Source organism: Lissotriton vulgaris, chromosome 9 (assembly GCF_964263255.1).
Source record: "Lissotriton vulgaris chromosome 9, aLisVul1.2, whole genome shotgun sequence".
Classification (NCBI taxonomy): Eukaryota; Metazoa; Chordata; class Amphibia; order Caudata; family Salamandridae; genus Lissotriton; species Lissotriton vulgaris.
The window spans coordinates 1229953681-1229963720 of record NC_141697.1 but is presented as its reverse complement, the minus strand read 5'-3'; positions in this window follow the sequence as shown (position 1 = coordinate 1229963720).

Here is a 10040-nt window from a genome sequence, read left to right as displayed (position 1 = left end):
ACGAGCCGGGTCCGTGTTAATGCACGAGATTGAGCTGACTGAAAGGAGACTTTCTTTAGAACCCCAAAGACTCCCGATTGGAGTCATCACAAGTCCTCCTGTCCCTGTATTAGAGTCTGGTGTAGTAGCTGATTGTACCATCCCAGCGAGCCACGCCTCCCCCGTGCACCAGCTGAACGGGTCTTCCCCTATAGGCCAGTATCTCATCATCACCGCCCGTATCACCCCCAAGGTACTTACCCACCAGCAAAGGTCCATATTGGTCCCTGGTGGGGAAGCCACTCATAAAAAAAAAGGAAAGCATTCGGATTGCCCAAAACCACGAACCAGGCTTGCAAAATGGCGAAACGAAAGGCGGTACCCCTCGGTAGTGAGGGTGCCCCAAAGAATATTTTGACTGCAGCTATTGGTATTGGTGATATTAAAATAAAGGTCACAGATCAACAGCCTCATAGCAATCTCGAGCCTGCCCTTTTAACAAGGTTTGAAGATAAACTTATGGCCATGTTAGATCCGTTATTGTTAAAGCTGTCCGGTATAGATACAAGACAGACTAAAATCGAGCAGTATCTATCCACTATTCCCCAACGAGTGAGTGAGGGTGTGCTAGTGGGATCCAATGAACCCAGACACGAAAGCATGCCCGAAACTAGATTACCTAATAATGTAGATGGTTTCCCCCTCACCATAGTGAAGAGAGGGCTCTCACAGAGAATCCTATGGGCATACACCCACCCATTCCTAATTCACCACATAGAGGGTACCTAGCGGGTCTTTCACCCCCGGTGTTGCCACAAGGACGGGCCGTGAGCACTAGTATGTTTCTTCATCTTCCACTAGAAGATACTCCTTATACGGTTGTATTAACTAATGTACCCGTGCTTCCTCCTGGTGTTGATGAACACTGGTCATCACTCAAGAATAAGACCCTCTATTTGTTGAACTCCAAAACTGGGGTGGGTAACCCATTATTTAGTGAATTCAAAATGGTACGAAGAATTCTGTGGGTTGGTAAATCCACGAAAGCCTTTAGGGGAGACTGCGTGGTCCTCAGCTTTAGGTCCCCGTGCCTAGTCCAAACTTTTTTAGACAGGGAATGGTCTGGGCACCTAAGCAAGGACGATATTAACATGCTACCGTTAGGTTTCTTTTATCCTAACTTTGCAGCCCATGTAAGAGGAAGGGTAGGATTAAGGGACTCAGATCTGGTAACAGGCCCCTATGATTATGCGGTTCCCACACGTAATAGATTCAAAGTTTTTTTTAATCTGGAGGATATAGATTGACTTGGACTAAACTCCAGTATTATTAATTCAGTCACCCCCCATGTGATGAGTTGGGTGAGGGTGAATGTGTAACAGGCATCAACAATTTAGGAGGTTCGATATCAACTCCGCTTATTGTTCACAGGAGTGAGAGAGCCCTGGTTGTTAACATGCTGGGTGAGGCTGGGTAGTGTAGATCATCGCTTTTTAGTATCCCCTGATTCCCCTCACATGTACGGGTTACTGGCCTAGCGGAAGCAACTAGCAAACGGCACTTTACGTGCAGTAGTAATAATTCTGACCTTGCTATAGGATTTAAACTAGCTTCCTGGAATATAGCAGGGCTTACTCCAAAAACATCCCCAGCAGACTAGTCCACTTTTATTGAAGGCCACGATATATTGATTTTCCAGGAAACCTGGGCTATGGACCATATATATTGACAGGGCTACTTAAATTTTTCTAAGAAAGCGGAAGGGGGTCAGATGGGAAGAACGAGGGGGGACTAACTACATGGGTAAACGGTCAGAATGTTATAGGGTGGAGGAATTGTATATTGATAGCAGGGATATTTTAATAATCAGGTTACAGATGGTAAACGCTCCCGATCTGCTTCATATTAATGATTATGCAAGGGGGGTGCAAGGGGGAAAAGCGTCTCCCACTGTCGCTCTCTTAGATATGTTTTTAACTGAACATAAAGGTGTAAATTTGATAATTGCTGGCGGTTTTCATTGCTCCTTTGAACCCCTTGATGAAAACGACATTAATCGCAATTTAGAGGCGGATGCCCAGTGGAATATTCCACCTTTGGACCTTCCTCCAGTCAAACAATGGTCAGGGGCAGCATTGCAATTGAAGGTGTTTTTCATGGAACAGGGGGTTAGGGCTGCTAACGGGAGAACCGTTTCCGACAAGCAGGGTACGCACACTTATAACAACGGGTTGCGTAGTAGTCGCATTGACTTCATCTTGCTTAATAAGGAATTTTGGCCCTCCTTAATAGACATGGAGATTCAAGAACGCACTGAAAGCGACCACAACCCCTTAGTGCTTTCCATGCATTCCATAGGTATTTTTTTTGCTGTTAGTCAGATGCCTGGAACTAGTCACGTGGCACTTTTGACTAATGACACTAGGAGAGTTAGATGGTCAAATGTGATTAAGAATGAAGAGCATTAGGAGCAGATGAGTAAACTGGTGGCTAGTGCACTAGTTACTCTTCAGAACTGTGCCACCCAAGAAGAGACTAACTTAAAAGATGTGCAGGTCCACGGGGAACTGTTTAATATAGCCTTATAGCCCGCCGTAGCGGGCTATACCGGCTATTAAAGGCCCGCTGAATCGTTAAAGGCCAGAGCCAAAGGCGAGGGACTTTAACAAAACAGCGGGACTTTAATAGCCGGTATAGCCCTGCTATAGACCATTGGAATGTTGCTCTGCGGGCCTTTACCGGCCCGTAGAAGCAGGGAGCACTCCATTGTCTGCAATGGAGCTCCCAACATTCCAATGTTCTAATAAGCTTAAAGGCTTTTTTATGACTACAATTAGAACACCCCAGAAACACTCTGGATTTAAGGCGGCTGCCTGGTATGACCAATCTTGTGAAACAGCCTACAGAACTTTAGCCAGGGCGATCAGGTTGAAGAATAGGTGTGATATAAAAAGGGCAAGGGCGGGGTACAAGTTGGACCAACATCAAGCTAAAAGGGACTGGGATGAACAGCACTGGGCCGAGCTGCTTACGGCATGCTCAGGGAGAAGCATGACCACATTTTGGCACTTAGTGAAATGGGGCAGTGGCGTGCCAAGCCGAGTGCCAGTGAACCACGTAGCCCCAGAACAGTGGGTATCTCACTTTAAAGCCCAGTTTGCAATCTCGGATGAGGCACAGGAAATACCTGAGTTGCCGCCTCCCATATCCAGCTTGCATTTTACTAAGAAAGAGGTGGAAGCAGCATTACTTTCAGTCCCGAGAGGTAGGGCGCCAGGGCCTGACTGCATTCCTGCGGATCTGTTCCTCCACGATTTATCGAACTGGGCATCCTACATTCAGCTCCTCATGAATGCTATAGCAAGTGGAGCACCTATGCCTGGCACATGGTCAGGAGCAGAAATTCTCCCTATCTTCAAGAAAGGGGACCGCTCTAAACCAGGCACTATAGGCCGATAAGCCTTATTGATTGCATACAGAAAGTTTCAACTAGGTTGGTTCTGAGCCGAATCCAGGCCTGGATTGAGGAATATGACATCTTGTTTCCACTCCAGGCGGGTTTCCGTTCCAGTACCAGCACTATTGATTAGGTTTTTAGGTTTATTTTGCTTTAATGGCGTATAGTAATTATAGGGGGGTGGTACTATCTACGCAGCTTTCGCCGACCTTAAGTCGGCTTTTGATCTTGTCCCCAAACTAAAATGTGGAGAGCCTTTTTGAAATTAGGCATGCCGCTAGAAATTTTGTCTTTCCTGGTTACTTTACATGACGCCAATTATGCGCAGGTACGTTGGGATATGCAGGGGAGTGTTACTCAAATGTTCCCTATAGCAAAGGGGGTTCGTCAGGGGTGCGTTCTAGCACCAACTCTCTTCGCCCTATATATTAATGGGGTGGTACAGTACTTTCAGAACTACCCTACTGATGCACCTACTTTAGCAGGCATGAAGATCCCACTGCTTATGTTTGCAGACGATACCCTCATACTCTCCAAGACACAAAAGGGTTTACAGTGTGCCCTAAAGAGATTTGAGGAGTTTTGTCAGGACCATGATCTCCTAGTGAATGTGGAGAAAACTACATTTATGGTCCTTAAACATAACAATATTAAGGGTAGAGTTGAAATGAAGGAAGGTTTTCTGGAACAGACTCAGAATTTTACTTATTTGGGGGTAACTATTGGTAGTAAACTCAGTTGGAAGCCTCAGATTGATTTACTCACTGTCAAGCATCCCCAACTCTCAGGTGTCCTGATGCAGGAGCAGCATTTTTCCTACACCAAACCAATTGCTCCAGCACTAACAATATACACCTCAAAAATCAACGCCTCAACTTTGTATGGGGCGGAATTGTGGGGTTTTGCCAATTTAGTTCCCCTAGTAATAGCCCAGAACAAATTTCTGAGGTCACTAATTGGCCTTCCACAGTCTACACCGCTATTGCCCTTAATTTTAGATTTGGGTTGCTATTCAATTGAGGATGTGGCACATTTTTGGCCTGTAGCTTACTGGAGAAGGCTCTGGGTCACTCCAGAGCTTTCCCACTACACACAGGCTCTTCTGGAAGTTAGGGAGGCTGATGGTATGAGTAAAATCTCATGGCTGAGGCGAGTGAAAATCACTCTTTGCGAGATGAGGATGAGTAGATTGTGGGTAAATACCGTCGAAAATCCCTTCCCAGGGACGAGTGAATATAAGGCAGCATACTGGAATTCGCTTATTATGAAGCGTTTTTCTGCCTTAACAAGACCCTGAGTATCCAGAGACTTTCTAGAGCATAAGCATGAAGTGGAGTACGAAGATTATTGGGATCTCAGTACCTCTTCAAAAGATAGGAAACTTTATCACCAATTTAGGGTGGGTTCTCTTCCCACCAATTAATTTGTAAGTAAATGGCATACCTCGATTAGCAGTAAATGCTCATTTTGTCCCAGCTAAAACGAATCGTTGGCACACATTTTGTTCGCATACCCATCATATAAAATTCCTAGGACCAGATGGCTGAAACCCCTATGTTCAATTATGGGCACTAGGTTGAGTAGCGAAGCACTTAGGATCCTAAAAATATCTACTAATGAGTCCACAGTGGTCGCTGTTGCAGAGTTCCTTGGCTGGTTGTGGGTGATTCGTGCTAAAGAGAGGAGGCATTGTTAACTGTCCCTTGCTCCACAGTTTGGGGTAAATGCATTTCGTATTTTGTACATTGTTGTATTAGTTTAGAATGAGCCTAACCTGGTTTTTGTATGCAGGACCGTGAATATTTGTATATACCATGGTGGCAGTAAAGTCTGAGTCTATTTTAGCAGTTTTTAGTTATGTATTATATATTTATGTATTTTATCATTGAGGATCCATTACACTTCTTGTATAATATTGTATTAATGTTTAAATATGTTTACATTTTGCTCATGTACTTCACCTCTATGGTTTAAATGAATTATCTTTGGTGATTTCAAATCGAAATAAAGACTAAATGACTGACTGACTGACTGACTGATACTATTTAACCGTTTGGTCTTTCCGACTCGGTTCTCATCGGCATTCTGAGAAACCGCGTTGGTCGGATCCGAATTGTACAGGTCTTTGGACCGCGTTTCTGACCAACATATTACGATGTCGGATTCAGACAGCCTTTCCGACTCAGTTTGCTCGACACTGATCGGTTGTTGGACACTGACTTTGGGGGCCATAGCAGGCCCCCCATTACACGGAGGCCTCTGGTTGGGGCCCGCAAGGTTATCCATGGGTCTTCTCTTTACAACCATGCTCGCTTTGGCAGGCACCATGGGGTGCCCGCCACAGGGTGCAAGGTTTTCCGCAGCCCTCCCTTTCTTCAATGGGAGCCTGTGTTGTCGGTCAGAACACAGGGGAGTCTGACCGAACGGTGTTCGGAAACATCGTAATCAGTCGTTCGGACGCCCCGAATCCGAGTAGGTCGGAAACGATTCCAACAAGGAGTCGGTCAGAATGCTTTCCAAACAACATCCTAATGAGGCCCTAAGTATCCACAACTTGTAAATGTTCTTCACTTCTTCACCAGTACTACAGTTGTGGTCCTTGTTCAGTTACTATGTAGTGGGTTTACTGTGGTAGTCCTTCTTCCGTTTTTCCCCCGACTGAAATGTCAGTCCTATTTCACTTTCTCCCAGCCGCGGCCGCTGCAGGTAAGAGTGGTGGGGGGGATTTCGAGAGACAATCACAAGGGAAAATTAATTATTTATTTAATTTTCCCTTGTGGTCGTATCTCAGACCCCCCCCCCCCATCCCCCCCAGGTGTCACCACCGCTCTTAACTGCAGCAGCCGCGGCTGCTTTCTCCTCATCTGGGGACATCGGGATTAACAGAAGAAGACGAGGAATGGACTGCAGGGGCACAAATGTAGAATCCATCGCCGTGTGTGCAGTAAGTGTTTAAGCGAATCCCTCGAGACTCGCTGATTTCGGTGCGTGGTGGACATCTGCTAGTGTAAAAGCGAGGAATGTTGTAGACGAAGCTGAAGTAAGCAGATGTGCGCGACAACTGAGCTCGCGCTGCAATCACACAAACATCAATATGACACAGGAAATGTGAGGATCACAAAACACCATCAGAGCTTAACAAAGCTGAACAGAAATTAGCTTTGAAATATACTGGTGTATGCATGCACGTTAACTAGCAAGCCGGCGTTGTGCCGTACGATACCAGTTTTTTCCTTCTCCACATGGGTTTGTAGCCACTCCAGCAGGTCATAGCTAGCAGGTCGCTGCCAAATGTGGTAATGAAGCTTCTCGTACGCCGTTGGGTGTATATACCCTTCTTTAATGGTGCCTGCTGGGCACGTGGCTTCCCTCCTGCCAGCTGTGGAGCAACTGTCAGTGAGTGGAATCCACGCTCCCCGACACTCTGCAGAACATCCTGGTTATGCGGGAGATACAAATCATAACAGTGTGTTGTAGTGAACAGCTTTATGAGTCAAGCAGGCAATTTTTATGTGAATCTTTGCCTCGTAGGGTAGCCAGGTCAGTGTCCTGAAATCTGGAGTGATGTGATCTCTTTCTTTTAGCATCTGATGAGTCGAGCTGCCACGTTTAAAGTTGCCTTCAGAGGTGCTAGTTTTGATGTTGATAGTCTCACGAGGGTGGCACTACTGTAATCTAGTTTGGAGATCTCTAGTGCTTGTACTGCTGTTGAAAAGGGTGGGGGAGAGTGAGGAGCCATGGGAAAATGTAATCATGACTGGCGTCTGGATGTATAGTGTGTGGTTGAACATAACTCTTTGAGTTCTGTTGGTTACGAATGAGGCGTACCATTGTAACACGGTACCGGATAGACCAATCCTACAATCTAGGAGGTTCAAAGGGTTCTCATGTTTAATGGTGTCAAACGCATCTGATAGATCAAGCAGGATTAATAGGCAGGATTCATTCTGATCAAGAAGCCTTAGCGCGTCATCAACAATATGGACCAGGGCGGTTTTGGTTCTGTGGCCCGGCCTGAAACCGAATTGGTATTGGTCGAGGAGTTGGAATCGATCTATGTGATTACATAGCTGTTGATGTACTAATTTTTCAGGAGTTTGGCCAGAGTTGGGATGTTGGAAATATGGCGGTAATTTGGGGGTTCTGAGTTGTCAGCGCTGGGTTTTTAATATATGGGGTTCACCTGACCACTTTTTAGACAATCTGGTATGAAGCCTTGTGTTAGAGAAGTGGTAATAATCTTGGTCCATAGAGCAGAGAGTGTTTGATCTTGTTGATAAGTTTTGAGGACAAGGAGGAGTCGCACTGGTTAGAGTATTTCAGAGAGGATAGTAAATTTGAGATGTCCGATTCATCAAAGTCTTAAAGGTGGACAAGAAAGAGTTTTTTGGTTTGGGGGAGGGGATATCCAGATGTGGTGAAGCAGTGATAGATAAGATCTCTAAAGTGGTTTGGAGCTCAGTGTCAATTTGCTTTGTTTTCTAATTGAAACAGGAGGCAAATACATCACAGCTGGAGATATGTTTACAGAAGTCAGTTTTTTGGGGGGACGATTTTTGGTCTTGTCGAGTTGATAGCATCAAACGAGTATAGTAGGCTCTCTGGACGATTTTGAGTTGAATTAGTCGGAGGCCAAACTGTATGGCCACCTCTGCTGGAAACAGCAGCGTCTCCCACCGGTCGTCCTAATAGACCCTTTGTCCAACAGCCTCATTAATGGTACTTGGATATTTCTCACAATGGTGCCATCGGTTAGGGAGATCAGTCTTTTGTCCATCTAGCAGTCTCCTTTCCAATGGGTAGCCCTCTTGTGCTTCTTCCACCAGTGACACACAGTCCCTAAGGGCATGACACAGTTGACTGTATTGCAGCCACTACGTCTCTTGCATCTGATATTCTGTCCATAGATGAGTAAAGGGAAGCACCCCATTCACATCTCACATGTTGGCAAGAGTGGAGATGCTGAGGTTGTCCCACCCTCGGAAACCTTGTAGTGCTGTTATGAGGCGCAATTTAGTAACCTCCCACAACGGTGTCTTCGGGGTCAGCCTGCCTTTCCATTCCAACTCTCTGGTCAGTATCCATTTCTGTGGCCGGGCATGCTTTGGCCGACAGCTTGCCTCAATAGAGCACATGTATATAACTCTTCCCATCCATGCCCAACCTGTCTTGTCCAAATGCTGGGTCCTCCAGGTCTGCATAGGCCCTGTGATAAACCACGCCCACCTGTGCGGCCTCATACTATTTCAAAACATCTGTTAGGGCGAATTCCTGTATCTCTGCGAAACAGGTACTGGCAGTGTTCTCAAACACCTGTGACCTGTACAGACTTAATCCCAGTACGTTTTTGACCAACAAGTCCAGGTCCTCCAGAGACCTCCTGGAGCTCCTTGTATTGACATGTTTCGGCTTAGCGCTTTTCTTATTACTAGACCCCTTCAGGTTACCAGTCATTCTAATATTAGCAGTTTCTGAAGATAAGTCAGGCTCTATAATCAACAGATGTGCCACTGCTTTCCTTTTCCTTTTTGGCCAGGGGAGGGGGTTGTAGTTTCAGACACATTTAAAATTGGGCTGTCAATTGTCAGTGGCTCATTGAACATATGTGGGTTAGTCCGTACCTTCTTAGTCACATCCGTCTCACTGTGGTGTGGATTTGGGATAGAGTTTCCATAAGGTCTCTCTAACACTCCCTGTTGAGTTTTGCACCAAAGCTAAACACAGCTAATCTCTTTATTGTCAATACATCAGTGGCTTCTCTGCTGTGGATTGATACTTGCCTTACAGCTAGTGGAATGTTTCTTTGTTGACTGTAGTATCTTCTGGCATTATCAACTGGACCAGGGGCCATGGATGGGCTCTTCTTGTCTTCTGCACATGAGCAGTCATCAGTTTCACCACTGTGGACTGGTGCATCAACTCCTTCTGTTCTTTTTTCATGGTGTCCAAAGGTCCGCTGCATTCTTCGAGTTCATACTAATGGGGCCTCTGTGCTAGAATCTCTTTACAAGTTGGATCTGCAGTTGAGGCAGTACCGTCATCACCCGCTGGGGCAGTAATGTGTCCGATAGTCCTGGGGAGGAGGTTCAGGAGTGCTGTGATGTTCTAGATGCCGGCTTTGAAGTGGGACTCTTTACAGCAGCCTCTACAGGCCTGGAAGAACCTCTGATACTGGAGCAGGAGCAGTGGTTCAGGTGCAGTGTGACCCTTTACCTCTCAGGCATGGTTGACTGCGCGACTTCAGGTAGCAGAAGCTGTTGGCCCTGAGGTGAGTGAACATCTCAAAACTGCTTGCCAGTCAGAGAAACAAGGACGATCTCTGATTGTTAGGAGGCCAGGATTATTATTATTATTATTATATTTATTTTTGTAGAGCGCACAGCTACCCTAAGGTTTCCCCGCGCTAAAGACATAAAGAGCGAAAATACAGAAGGGGACGGAGGGCTATTGAAAAACAAAGTTATTGGTTAAACAACCATGTTTTTAGGTTCTTACGGAATTGTAGGTAGCAATCGTTTGTGCGAAGATGAATTGGGAGAGAGTTCCAGAGAGAGGGGGCCAGGTAGGCGAAAGAACGACATCCGTGTCTCACTCGGTTGATCCT